General features: G+C 41.4%; 1 protein-coding gene across 1 annotated transcript in view; it reads left to right on the forward strand.

Moving 5' to 3' along the window:
• LOC146987410 (receptor-type tyrosine-protein phosphatase gamma-like) overlaps nucleotides 1–14,862 on the forward strand; it is a 421,581-nt gene that overhangs the window by 264,225 nt on the left and 142,494 nt on the right. The window lies entirely within an intron of this gene.

Genomic DNA, 14,862 nt, shown 5'->3' on the forward strand with positions numbered 1-14,862 from the left:
CCAGTTACCTAGAATTTTTGAGTTTTCACAGCCCTTTATTTTTTACGGTGAATTTACCCACTCACCAGATCACCATTTTGTGAGTGGACCACTGCTTTCACATTCACAATGGTGAGTGGGCGTGCTTGTTTTGCTTCACTGCTGAGGAAACATTTCAAAGTAAAAAGCAGCTCACACGATCCTGATCTACTTTTTCATCCATCTCCGTGGAGATAGCAAGTTTTCACAGCTGTAGGGAGCAGGTTCATGATCAGAATATGATGTGAGGATGTAAGCTCCTCTCCAGACGGGGGACATGTCACCCTTACTTAAAATTGATTTTAGTCTCTTAAAGTTTCAGTTTGATTCCTGCGCTAAGAGACCAATAATGTGTGGCTACTGACTGCAGCCATCAAACACTGTGAGTTGTTAAAAAGCTTATCTGAGAGTCTCTCAGTTATTACTGTGTACCCAAACCATGAAAGTCGAAGGGACTGATTGGCAGACTGTTTTGCTATTGGTTTTCGGATCCAAGAGAAGGTTGTTGAGGCTGGATGCAGTTTGTGAGGAGGACTGGAGACAACCCACAACATTTTCAACAGTCCAGAAAAAAAGCTGTTTTTATTCACTGATAATTCTCTAACCAAAGATAATTCAGTAAGACAGTTTAAAGGCTCATAGTTGACATTAAAAATGATGACACTGGTTGAATCTTTTGCCAAATAATATGCACAGTAACATACAAACCTAGCATCTTCTTTAAGCATCATACTAACATGGGGTTGGAGTAAATGCAGCTTAAGGCTCAGTGGCCCTGAGTGACTCTCACCAACCAAGCAGCTCGGCTCCTGACTGAAGAAGCAGCAGAGCAGCTTTGTATGAACCATATACCAGTAATTACGGAATTAACTGTTTCTATTGTCGTTGTTACTAATATTGTTCTCATTATTATCATCATTATTATTGTCATCTGGAAAAAAAGAAAGATTATGTCCTTATGTACCTTTTTCATAGGGAATTCAAAGACTAATTATTTTGGTTATGTTGAAGACATAATCTATTATTGAAGTTATTCTTTAACATTATTATTATTTCATGATTGAACAATTTGAGAAATAAATACATACATTGTCTGCCCTGCCTTTATTTTAAAACATTGTTTATTGGAGAATTAAATTAAGTCAGAGTAAAACCATATAGTAATTATTATTTCATTGTATAACCATATAAGAATTTCAGCACTGAAATAAATGTGCTGCTCTGCCATTTGCAAACATTGTTTATGGGAAAACAAAACAAAAACAAGAGTAAAAGAAAAGAAATACAATTTCTTGAGGTCTTTGATTTTGATCTTCGAAATGGTGCAGGAACCCTGTTCTACATGTTTTTATGGTCGGCGTGTTGTGTGGCTGAGACATCTTTTCACGGGGCCCAGTTTGCCCATTTTCATCCTCAGAATCATGTTTTCTATTCTTAACACACTTGGAGCATGGAGTAATTTGAGCTGTTGAATTTTCAGTGGAAATAAACCAGGTTAGACCAGAGTTATTCAGCGAAGCACATCTCAGAGTGAACCATGAAACTTCGCGGCTTTTCACAGCATGTTGAGAATGCTTTCACAGAGGCACAAACATCCTCCGGTGGTTCACTTCTAAGTGTTTCAGCCATTAACTCAACAGAACGTCATTACTGGCATATTGACGGGCGTGTAGCTGCTCTATAAGCGAGTATGCATCGATATCAGGTGTACAGATGGGAGGACAAATCCACAAAAGCATCCAAATGTGCAGATTTTAGCTATTCATATATAAGATGGAGGAAAACATATTGTTGTTGTTGAGAAAAAAAATGAAAACATAGTTTTTCAAGGAAAAAAACACTTCACACTGCTGTGCATGTAGGTCAAGTAGTTCTTACCAGCATTATTCCTTACTTCTTCAACTCATCACAGTGCATTAATATGTGTAGTGTAAACTTAAGAAATGAGCCACAGCCACAAAGAGATCGATAAAATAGTACTATTGGTTATGTCCTCTACTCAGTATGATATTGCAGCTCTTTTCCACCACAGCTGTTCACACTGATGCTGCTGCTGCTGTTTGTGCTTTCTCTCTGCTCAGGTGTTCAGGTCTTTTTCAGGTAAACCACAGCTCGTTTTTTTCGCGTGGCTGTCCGGGTCTGTCTGGTTCTATTCAAGCCTTTTTTTTTTTTTATTGAAAACTGATTCATTCATGTTGTGTAAGTTTTTCCACTGCTCCGTCTCCGTGCCAGACACCACACATGCATAGCAAGTCCACCTTTCAACCCAGAGAAGTCAGTGCAGCAAAGCTTTTTTCTCCATGCAGGATTTATCATGGAATTGCTTTTTAAAGCTAAAACTCTCACCCCGTGCAGCAGCAGCAGTAGCAGACCACTCAGATCCTCCCACCATGGCATGCTGGCCGTGTCCTGATCGTGGTAAAAAGAAAGACAGGTTTTTTTTTCTGTAGAGGCTCCTCGGCTCTGAAATAATCTGCCGGAGGCCATTAGACACATCAAGTCTGCTGATGCTTTCAAGGTGCACCTTAAGACACTTTTATCCTTTGGCTTTTAATTGATTTTAACCTGTTTTTTTATTAGTTTCATTGCAAGTTAAACTGTGGTTAAACTTGCTTATATTATCTTGTATTACTTTCACAACATCTACCATTCCTGCATACTGGATATCATCATGCTTGTGGTTAATGGTTAGGGAGGTTATATGTCTGTGCAGTTGTGTGAAGTACAAAACAGTGTGTACGTGTAGTGGGGGTGAGGGCAGTGATTGTGTTGTACCCCCTCACATGGCTGCTGCTCCACACTACCGAACCATATTGATGAATGTGTTCTGCTACAGATTCTTTAGCCACATCGGAGACAGGAGGTCACGTCCATAGTCTCAGCAGTGGTTAACAAAAGTTGCTGATGCAGTGAAGTTGTTTTAAAGGAAGAACTAAGGTGCACAGGCAAATGGGTGGACAGGCAGGTAAACACAGGTAGCAGTCAGACACAGTTAAATACTGAGAGCCTGTCCAACAGGGAATCAAACCACTGTGAGGGAGAAAGCTGTTTGCTCTGTTACTTTTATACAAACATATTGTTTCTTTGTTTCAAAATCTAAAAAATGGCAATAGGAACTTTGTACTTCTGATATCATCCTCCGCAGACTATGAGTTCATTACAGACTTTGTAGGTAATCTATCAACCATTACCATTGTGAGGACGCTACAGTTTTTATTATAATATTATTTAGTCTGATCAACTCCAAATGCACCGTTCACTCTTTTTAAACTTAAGTCAAAGTCAAAGTGAAGAAAAGGGTAAAAAAAAAACCCATTAAGTTATTGTTATTCATGCTTGGATCAGTGTCCTCTCTGTCCTTCACAACACATCATGTGGTAAAATGATAGAGGTGGGAGGTGCTGCTGGTGTGGTGGAAATGACATTATCTGGGTGGAAGTGTGAGTTTTTTTTCTGTGTGTGTGTTGGTGGTGGTGGGCAGGAGGTGAAAGCTGTAGTCTTGTGTGGAGGGGGGGCATTTTGTTTTTCAATCTCTTCACGCTCGGTTGGACAGTCAGATGGGATTAATGGTTGGTGGCGAGCAGAGTGACGGGGTCAGTGGGACATGGGACGAGGTGTGAAATCACTTCTCTGTGGCCCAGTGACAAAGAGCTGAGAGGGCTGGCTTCTGGCTACATTATCAGCCCAACTCTAATGATTTATTAGCTTTATTATAGTCTTGTTACTAGTTTCTTTATTTTTCCCAGTTAACGCTTGAATGAACTCACAGTAGTTTAACTTAACTTTAAGGGAACTTAAGCAGAGGTGGTCAAAATCATTAGTGCTCTCCTACTTTAAAAAGTTATGGATATCCATCCATCCATCTATCCATTGTCTACCATTCAGGGTTGTGTGGGGGGGCTGGGGTCAGTGTCAGGCCAGCTGACATATAGTAGGGGGAGGGCAGAATACACCCTTCAGATCACCGGCCCATCACAGGGCTGACATACAGATAAACAACGAGCACACACACTTACATTCACACCTACGGGAGATACAGTCACCAGTTAAACCAGTTAAACCAGTAGGCATGTCACACTGTAGGAGGAAGCCAGTGAGAAACCACACATTCAGAGGGAGGACATGCAGACTCCTCCCAGAAACTAGGCCAGAACCAGCAGTTAACAACCACCATAACACTGCGTTTCCCCATTTAGGACTATTTTTATAGGTGATATAGAGAGCCGAAGCAGAAGCAGGAAGTAACGGTCACCATGGGACCTCAACTCGGAAAAAGTCTCCATGTCAGTGAACGGGAGTCAAAGTTTTATTTTGTGATCCGATTGAATTGCGCCATGAGAAAAAAATATGACCTCTACTTGTTTAAAACATCACGTTTCATGCCGAGAAATCAGCCGTTTGTTGTAAAACTATTGTAAAATAAAATTCCGAAGAATCCGTAACTAGAAGACTATAAGTCGCATAGGTGACGTCACCACATGCCGCCCTTTCCCGTGTCAGTCGGTGACGTATTTTTTGTGGGACACCAGATCTGTAGTCCGTAGAGCGTCGTCACACTAAATACATTCTTCTGTTGCCGTTTTACGATAAACTGCTGATCTTTTGGCATGAAACGTGATGTTTTAAAGAGGTAGAGGTCATATTTTTTTCTCATGACACAATTCAATCAGATCACGAAATAAAATGTTGACTCCCGTTCACTTACAGTACATGGAGACTTTTTCCGAGTTGAGTTCTTATTATAGATCCATGCTTGAGGTCCCATTGCGACGTTACTTCCTGCTTCCGCTTAGGCTCTCTATGACAAAAGAAAGAAACCCTTATTGACGGCTGATATTTAGCAGCACAAACCTTTGAGGCTGTGGGTTTCAGATCTTCTGTCAACATGCAGTTGGATTAAGATCAGGGTTTTAACGCGGGCCACTTCAGAACTCCTCCGCTGTTTCCTCCTCATCCGCTCTTGGCTGCTCTGTAACGTCCCGCTGGCGGAGCCGTGACCTCAGACTGAGACAGAGCTCTCTGTCAGTGGGCAGTGTGTTTTGCTCCAGAGTGCCCTGATAATCTCCTGATTTCATTGTGCCCCGCACAGAACTCAGTACAGGGCTCCGTGTGCCAGGAGCAGCAGCCTCACAACACAACCCAGCCTCCTTGTTTCACAGCGGGGTGGTTTAGTTTCGCTGAAAGCTTCGTTTTTTTTGTTTTTTTGTTTTACCTGTATTTACATTGTGGTGATGTGAGTCTACAGTACATCATAAACCCGACATCCAGTTGGAGACTTTTTAAAAGACTCATAAAGAAGAAAGCCAGGGAGCTGACTGTCTGGGTGGATCTCTGACCTGCTGAGGCTCGCACACCAGCTGTGTCTCTGCTGCGTTGCTGCTTCTGCCAGCTCTCTGTCTCTCTGCCTACGTGGAGTTAGCAGGAAACTGGGGTGTTTATCATAAATTAATTCCTAAATTTATTCAGGTGGAAAACATCAGGAAAGTGTCATTGTCTCCATATGCAGCTGCTGAGAATATGTATACTATATATATACAGTATATGCATTTCTAATTTTCATTTCTGCGCCATTCATCTCCAGCTGAGACATAGTGGAAGGTGTCAATTTAATGTTAATGGTATGATGTCAATATGACACCAACAACTTTTCTGTCTATTTTTGTTGTGAGATGTGTCATGTGTGGGGAAAAAAACAAGACAAGACTCTGAATCTCTAGATCACATGACAGAGCTAAGAGATGCCAGTGTGTCTGCTCTAACCCATTAACATAGGCACTGAGAAGAAAAAGCCTGACACCCTCTCACATCTAAAGAGTTTTTAATCTCACACTACGAGCTTTTGTGAAGACCTCTCAGATTCCCTTGAAATCATTTCCCATCATCCTCGTCATGGACATTTACTGGAAGATTTTTTTTTTTTTAAAGATATTTTTGCCCTCTGAAATTCAAAACAATTATTGCTTATTATTATTATTTTGTAACTCAGCACTATAATTGCAATGTCGGTGCTCTTAAATTACAGTGTTTGGGGTTTGTAATTTTCTGTTTAATGTTGGCCTCTCAAATTCTTGCTCCCCAGAGTCTCATTTGTCAGAATGAGGGGGGAAAACAACTACTAAGACTCGGATAATCACCTGATGTTGGCCACATCATTAAAGGGATAGTTCGGCTTTTTTGAAATGGGGTTGTACTGGATGTGCTACAAATGCCCATTAAGTGTACTATCTGCAGTAGAGAGGTCTCTGCTCTCCACCTGACTGAGAAACACCGGCGCGTCGCGCTGCACCGAAACACAGGCAGTACACTGTTGTCAATGAGAGACAATTAATCAGCGTATTTTCGCCACTTACAAGAAGTCCTGTCTCAAATAATACACCAGTTCAAGGGTACGATATAAACTAAAAATGTACAATCCATCAACTGGTCGGATTTTTAAAATCTTTTATCTGGAACTAACTAACTCACTCAGTACTGTGTACTGACAATAGTACTGTGTACTGGAACTACTGTAGTTAGTTCCAGATATTTTCTTTTTCCAATCTGATGCATTGTACATTTTTACTTTATTTCGTACTCTTGAACTAGTGTATTATTTTGAGTCGTGACCTTCGTAGGCGGTGAAAACGTGCTGATTAATTGTCCCTCATTGACAACAGTGTACTGCCAGTGTCTCGCTGCAGCGCGATGCGCCCGTGTTTCTCAGTCGGGGAGAGCAGAGACCTCTCTACTGCATCTAGTGTACTTAATGGGCATTTGTAGCTCATACAACCCCACTACAAAAAAGCTGAACTATCCCTTTAATGATGTGTGTGGATTCTGTTTTAATCATCTACATATTAATATCATTCTAGATGAATTATTCTTGATAGCTTTCACTTTGCTCTCTTCACTGTTTGTATGAGCCTCATCCTGTCGTATACAGCTCATCTGCCAGTGTGAGAGAGGCTTGAATCCAGGCTCAGATAAATACTGGGGGGAGGGCACTCTCTGCTTGAGCATGTTTATGTTGTCTTTATAGAGGGAAGGGTGTGTGTGTGTGTGTGTGTGTGTGTGTGTGTGACAGTGGGCAGCTGTGAAATGGACTGTGACAGTGGCTTCAACCAAACTTACTGACTGCCCATGGCAAGCCAGGAGCCCCTGTGGCCTTCTGTCAACACACTCTCTCTCCCTCCCGATCTGTCTCTGTCATGTTGTCTCTCTCTCACTACACACACACACACGCACACACACACAGTTTTACTATATCTAATTAAGCCTGAGTGCCATTTCAGCTTCTACAGGATGCATTTTTCCACCCACATGTGCACTCACTCTGACCGGCTCCTTCCCATCGGTCACAAAGCGAAATGGATGGCTCTTGCGTTCAAGGTGATCGGAGTCAGCACCCATGGGACTCTATATCCAGCACCCACATCCACACGAGGCTGTGTTTGCATCCTGGAGTCAATAAATCATTCATTTTCTCTTCTCTCTATTTTTTTTCTCTCATATTTATAAATCTGACACGTTCTCTTTATTCCATTCAGCCAGAATGTCATTTATTAAACTCAGCTTTTTGTTTAGACTCTAAAAGCAGAAATAAATAAGAAGAAGAAAAAGGAAAAAGTGAGTAAGGATTCTCAAGCTGCTCTCTCCGATCATGTGTCAAATGTCACTTTAGGGTCTGATCCTCAGAGCCTGCTGGTGTTTTTATCCGTTTATCCGTGAGAGGGGTGAGTTGTTATTTTTCTGGCGTTACTGCAGCACTGATGGCGCCTTATTATAACTGGTGGGCACATTCCCCCAGCCCCCTCCTCCCATGTGTTGATGATGGAAGCGCAGTAATTGGCCACGCTGACTGACAACCTATGTCTCGGAGGAGATAATGAGGCAGCCATTTTGCGTGATGCTGGCAGACACTTTGAACGGTTAACACAATTAACTGCTGCACGGTGCAGATCACTAGGTAAATTTATTAGCAGACTGATTCCAGATTACATATTCATGAATATTAATCACTGGCTGATTACTGATTGAAAATTAAGAACATGAGTGAATTGTGGTGGGTTTTGGATGGAGTTTTTGTAGATGTGACTGGTCTTCCAGAGCTGAGCACTGAGGCATCAGAGATAAAGAGGTTTTTTTTTCTTCTTTTTTATTACGGTGTCAGATGACGTTCACTCACTCACACCATGCCGGGGCCTAATGGATTAAGAAACCAAACTTTCAGACCTGTCCTGTAATGATGTGAGTTAATGGGAGGAGCCTGGATAACCTAGTTGAAGGAGCTTAATGCACCTGCACATCCACACATTGTAAGACTTCCTCCGTCTGTCTTCAGTCTTCAGTGTAACTGGAGCAGCTGCAGCTGTGGTTTAGTTTTTTACTGATGGATTTCCATTATTGTCATTATTACATGTGACTCCCTCACACAGTTCGCAGACAGATAGATAACCTTACATGACTGATGCAGGTTCTCAATTGACTGTGAAGAGTTTTTTTCTTTTGTATTTTTCTGATAAATCAAACCTATAAAAATAACATCTGTCCCTTCAGCTGCTTCATGCTTCATCGTGTTCACCTCATAGTTTTTACCTCCATCCCTCTGCTGTCCAGTGTAAGGATCATGTCACAATACCAGAAGTTTGGTAGTCTGTCCCAACACGAAATTCCATCATTTTCAGCAAAGCAAGACAGAAAACAGAAGCTGCTACACACGCACACACACACACACACACACACACACACACACACACACACACACACACACACACACACACACACACACACACCTCCATAAAGTCTGTATGCAGCATTAAGTTGCCATCTGTCCTGGTCTTTTCAGGGATTGTTCTCTTTTTTCAGAGAGTCCAGGAAAATTAATATTCTTTCCCAGAACACAAATTGTTCCGGTTTCTGTGAAAATGCACTTTTAAATTAGAATTTCATAGTTTCAGATAAAACCTCATTTGTTGTTCAGCTACTTATGTTTTCTTCTTGGTAATGTCCCATGCTCTGTCTGTAAATAAATGAAAACAGGTACAACAGTGCTCAATTTAGCTTATTATCTAGCTGCCCCCTATCCCCACCCCCACCCCCATGAGTTAGGCGACCCAATAGCTGAGAGGACAGGGTGCATACCAAGCAGGTACAGAAGGCAGGATTCTTCTCCATGTATTTCACACATAAAAAGGGAAAATAAATCAAACACTGAGTCTGCACTGCAGGTCATTCATTTTGACTTTCAGTTTGAGAAACCTGGACCAGGCCTTGAGCACCGCCCACCACCTGCTTGTTTCAAGGATCAAGGATCAAGGATGTCTTTATTATCCCCTACGGACAATTAGTTTTACAGCTAGCAGCGAAGATAACAACAGTAACAAAGACAACAACAATGACAACAACAGATAAGACGGCTTTAATAACTGGTGAAACTCCTTTGGCAGCAATAACCTCAACCAAATGTTTCCTGTAGTTGCAGATCAGAACTGTACTAAACAGAAAAGATGAATTTTCTTCAGCTCAGGATGTCTGGTGTGAATGACTTTCTCAAGGTCATTCTATAGCATCCCTATTGGATTCAGGTCTGGGCTCTGACTGGGCCACTCCGAAAGGTGGATTTTCTTTTTTGAAGCTACTCTAGATTATCTAGATAGTAGATTTACTTCAATTATTAGGGTCATTGTCCTGCTGCATCACGCAACAGCCACTCTGACATAATCCTGTAGGATGCCTTATAAACTCTAAACTCTGGAAGTCATTTTGACCTTGATGATGGAAAACTGTCCAGGCCCCTGGATGCTACTTCACCTTTGAGATGATGTTTACATGCTGGTATGCAGCACCATTTTTACACCATACGTACAAAAAATAAATAAATTAATCAATTAATTTATTAAATCTTAGTTTCATCAGTCCACAAAACATTGTGTTGTGGACATGGGCGTCAATTGGGTATGGCAAGGTATGGCAGCTGCCACACCTTGGCTCCAGGGGGAAATGGAAATGTTTTTAAAAATAAATTAATGGAATTACTCTGTGTCAATTTGGATGTATTATTCTATTATTTAATACATATACAGTAAATTAACTACAAATGAAAATCAGAACAACACAATCTATTTCTGTAGGTAGCTATTATCTTTCCCAACACTTGTATCCCGCCTCCATATCTTGAAATGTGGATATCTCCCAGCCCCCCTGACAGGACGACAGAGGTCAAAGCTGGGTCATTATTGTTATTAACGCAATTTGTTTTGCTGAGCTAATTAACGTAAAATGAAAAGGAAGCAGAGAACTTTGGAATCATTTTTCATCAAAAAAAAAAGGCAGGTGATGGGTCCAATGTACCTCTTATAATCTGTTTAAGGGACATATGATTTCTCTCTCTCTTACCCCCCCCCCCCCCCCCCCCCCCCCCCCCTCCCTCTCTCTTTGCATTTGGACTTTAACAGTTTTAAGTTTACCTGGTATGTTCTCATGATATTGTTGCAATTACACAGTGAATGAAGTGAACAGAATGAGTGAAATTGCGTTTGTCAGAAAGGCTATTACTGCTCTCCAACCCTGCCACTTGTTATCCATGGTGCTGAAAACGGATGCGTAAAGGCTCATTTGACGGAATTGATCAACACATACGTAGTTAAGTGTTTGTGTCCATAGTTACGTTAGCGGGATGTGAGTGAGACTGCATTTGAAAAAATTCAAATTATCCTAACCACACAGATAAGCTACATAGCAGACTTTTGTGAAGAGTATTTGCTGGGCATATTGATTGATACTGTAGTTAAGTCATGTGACTAGTAACCTTGCCATACCTTAGCTTTGGCTGAATTGACGCCACTGGTTGTGGAGTGGCAAACTTCAGGCCTGCAATGGAAAGCAAAGCAATCAATGCAGAAAACTAGGAAATTCCAAAGGGTTCACATACTTGTTCTTGCAACTGTTTCTTCTTCTGGAAGGAAGCAGAGTAAACTCTTTGAAAAGCAGGTGGCTCTGATCACCATCACCGAGTACAGCATGGGCTTTCTTCAAGCTCCTGATATTATAAAGATCTTTTAGATAGTTTAAACTCACGCCTGCAACCTTACTGCAGATTCTAGTCAGACCTTCCAGTCGATTCAGGTGCTCCAAGATGAAAGAGCACAGAGACTCCAGCACATGTTTGAGCTTCAGTCAGTCTCAGACTCAGAGGAGTCTGTTGAGACCAGAACCAGAGACCAGTACAGATCAGAAGAGTAAACACGGTTGGCATGTTTTATTAAGTTGATGTTGTTTGTTAGAGTAGCTTGTTACTTGCAATGGCTGACACAATATTATTGCTCTCGGTACTGACAAGGTGTCTGGTTTATTCAGCCCCACCCCCCCTCCATCCACACAGCTTGACAGGATTGGTTTCTTGGGTTTGTGCTTCAAGGTGGAAACACTCTTTATCACTGACATATTACACTCATTGTATGTTTTATATCATATAAAACATTGTGTGGACGTTAACAAGGTTAAACACTCGATTTTCTTTGGAGGGGTCCTTTAAATATTGATTTTTGCCCTCATGCCTTAGGGGCTGTGGGGGTGTAGTCTATCCCAGCTGACATTTTGACAAGAGGCCTGGGGGCACACAGCTGACAGGTCACCAGTCAATCACAGGGCTGACGCACAGAGACTGACAACGTTTCACTCGGACGTTCACACCTACAGGCGGCTTGAAATCACCAGCTGAACTCACCTGCATGGTCTGCGGGAGGGAACTGGAACATCTGGAGGAAAACCGCACAGGGAGGGGGAGAGAGAAGTTCAAACCCACAATATCCACACTTTAAGTGAATTGTACTAATGAATAACTGAATGTAGGCCACCGTGTATATCAATCATTAAAAAACAATAAGACACCAAATTAAACGATTAACAATGGACGGCAATTTGTACCATGAGTGAACAAATACGATTATATGATTCTCTTTTCCCTGGTTGATTCAGTGTTATTATTATCAATGACGCACAGCTTATGTTGTCTCACACACTCGGGGTCTCTCGCATCCCTGTGTCTCAGTGGACCACTGAGTGATTATTATTGTTTGTCACATTAGGTGATCTAAATGGTGTCAGATGTTTTAATGTAACAGCTGATGACATCTCCCCCGGAGCTAAATCTTTATCTCAACCCTGATGGGGTCAGAGTGTCCCGGTATCAAACATCATTACCAAATCAATAAATACTTCTCCAAGCAGGTCATAAAAATAAACAAGCACTATTCCAACTGCTACATGAGCTGTTCAATCAATGCAGTATTAACAAAGGCCAAAAGATAATAAGTGATCTAGTGTTAGTGTTTTGTTTTTTGTCAGCAACAGTGTGATGATTATGATCTTTATGATGATGATGATGACGACCCCTCAGAGTTGATGTTCCTGTAACTTCTCCATTGCGTGGAAGACAAACATTTTACATGAGTCATTTTTATGGGCTGGTGTCGGTCTGCCTCATGTTAGTGGAGGTGATGCTTCAGTAATGCCCCTCGACTTCTTCAAATTTGACACAAACACCCACTTTTTCTCAAGGACATACCAATTATACTTTGTCTGTTAAAGGTCAAAGATTAATTCATGGTGACCTCACAAAACGTGGCTTTGGCCTTGTCAACATCACATTTCCATAAGACCTTCAGATTTGTCAAAACTGCTACAAACCTTAAATTGGACTCAAGGACAAACTGATTAGATATAATATATAATCATGTAGATAATAACAGTCAAGGTCACAGTGACAAAACACATCTTGTTGTAACTTATGTCAGTAAGTATGACATAATTTCACACAAATGTTTCTTATTTATACAACTCAAACAAACAGCGCCACACCTGACGCTAGGCTGAGCAGTGGTAATTCTAGTTTCATGATATTTTTCTTATGATTGTATAAAAACAAGACTGCATCTGCTGAACCGGCTACATCACTGTCCAATAAAAATCAAGACGTTAATGTGACCATCAGTGCAGCGGCAGAATAACACCCTGCATCTGAACGATATCCGAGCAGAGAGGAGACACATGGTCTCAGATCTATAACCTAATCTGGCTGCTGCAGTGGTGAGAGCACGTACTAATGCACACAACCTGCTGACTGCCACTGTACAGATACATAATAATGGTAGCCCATTAAAAAAAGCTGCTAATTCCCACTGAAGCTGGCAGAGACGGGAATGAACATCCTCGCTACGAGTTCATGTTAAACCTCATTACATCATCTCAGTGATCAGTCCCAACACGTCCCTCCTGTGTTACACACATCACCTTGATGAAAACCGGATGTGTTAATGATACAATCAGGGACCGTCATTAAATAATAAGTATATGACTAATTTTTTTATGAGAATGTGGCTATAATGAGTTTAAACAAACATTGACCTGGATCCAAACAGCAGCAAATCACAAAAATCACAGCTCGGAATTATTTCTTCTTATTTATTCTGATGGTATATTTTTATTTTGCTGCAAATGGCACTTTTATTATTACACTTTTGCTAGGACTTTAACATTACTTCAGTTCTTTTTTTATTCCCAGATTTAATTAAACAAAATGAGGAGCCCTGTAGCAGTTTCTCTTCTTCTATTTTTTATTTTATTTTTTTAATTTTAAGTTTGAGGTACGGTAAAACTGCAGATGTTTGTCATCACTACTTTACAGTTTGTGTGAAATCCATGTGCTGTATTAGAAACAAGAGTCACGGCAAAATTCAGATATATATTATTATGAGTATTATAATATATGATATTCAGACAGGAGAAGAATCAAGGACACTACAATATTACTCAAAGTAACACACAGTAATAACAACTGAATGTGCCTAGCTATTTAACCTTTTGTTATCAACAATTACCCAACGGCAGAAAAAAGTGCTGCATGACTCTTTTTCCACCAAACACTTGACACAAAATTTACACAAAACCCATAAACACACACACACACACACACACACACACACCCTTAAAGGGTGTAAATAATCAGATACTGCAGATAGGACCGTCACTGCTGAAGCTCCTAGCGCATTTTTCAGAGGTCAGCAAGTCAAGATGACAATGATTTAGAAGAGGGGGGAGGGTGGCAGCAGGAGCAGGAGATGAAGCTGAAACTTAACATGGTTTTGTCACTTTGTGAAAACCAGGGCAGGAAGGCTGCAAAAAAATGTCATTAGGACGACTCTGGGGCTCACAAATCATGCAGCTGTCGGTGGCCAGAAGCAAACAATCAACCTGGAGAGTAGAGACAAGTGGAGGATGGAGGTGAATGACCTGTGTGCCTACATCAGGCTGCTGATCTTAGAGGTGTGTATAGGTCCTCAGGTGCAGCTACATCTGCTCACTGGGATGCAGATAGTGGATTGAAAGTGATTTTCTCAATCATGGTGGCGCTCACAGTCTTTCACATGTCTGATATTCGTGGGTCAAGATCAGTTTGAGAGACAAAGCATAAGAGAGGAGGGGTTGGCGGAGCCTCACCTCTGCCTCGGCCTGGAGTAACTGTTTCATATCATAAGTGACAGGGCTGATTGCTTTTTACTGACCCCTCCAAATGGAGACGCACGATGACGGAAGCGAGGAATGCCAACGCGAGCCACAATTAACTGTCATTCAGGTAAACAGAGAGAGAGAGGGGAGGGAAGACATTGTTGTCATCTGGAGTTCCTGCTGCTTTGGTGCAACCTCCATCTGAGATTGTCAGCAGCCCACTCTTCATCTCCCTCAATTATTTACTTTGTAAATACACCTGGCTGCCTCTTCTGACCTTCCAGAGAGTTTGCGGGATTTCAGTCAATTAAGAGCCATTTTTGAAGCAGATGCTGCGTCTGCGACCTTGTTCTCCTCTCG

This window comes from Trachurus japonicus, chromosome 5 (assembly GCF_045865225.1).
Source record: "Trachurus japonicus isolate A0001 chromosome 5, Traja_1.0".
NCBI lineage: Eukaryota > Metazoa > Chordata > Actinopteri > Carangiformes > Carangidae > Trachurus > Trachurus japonicus.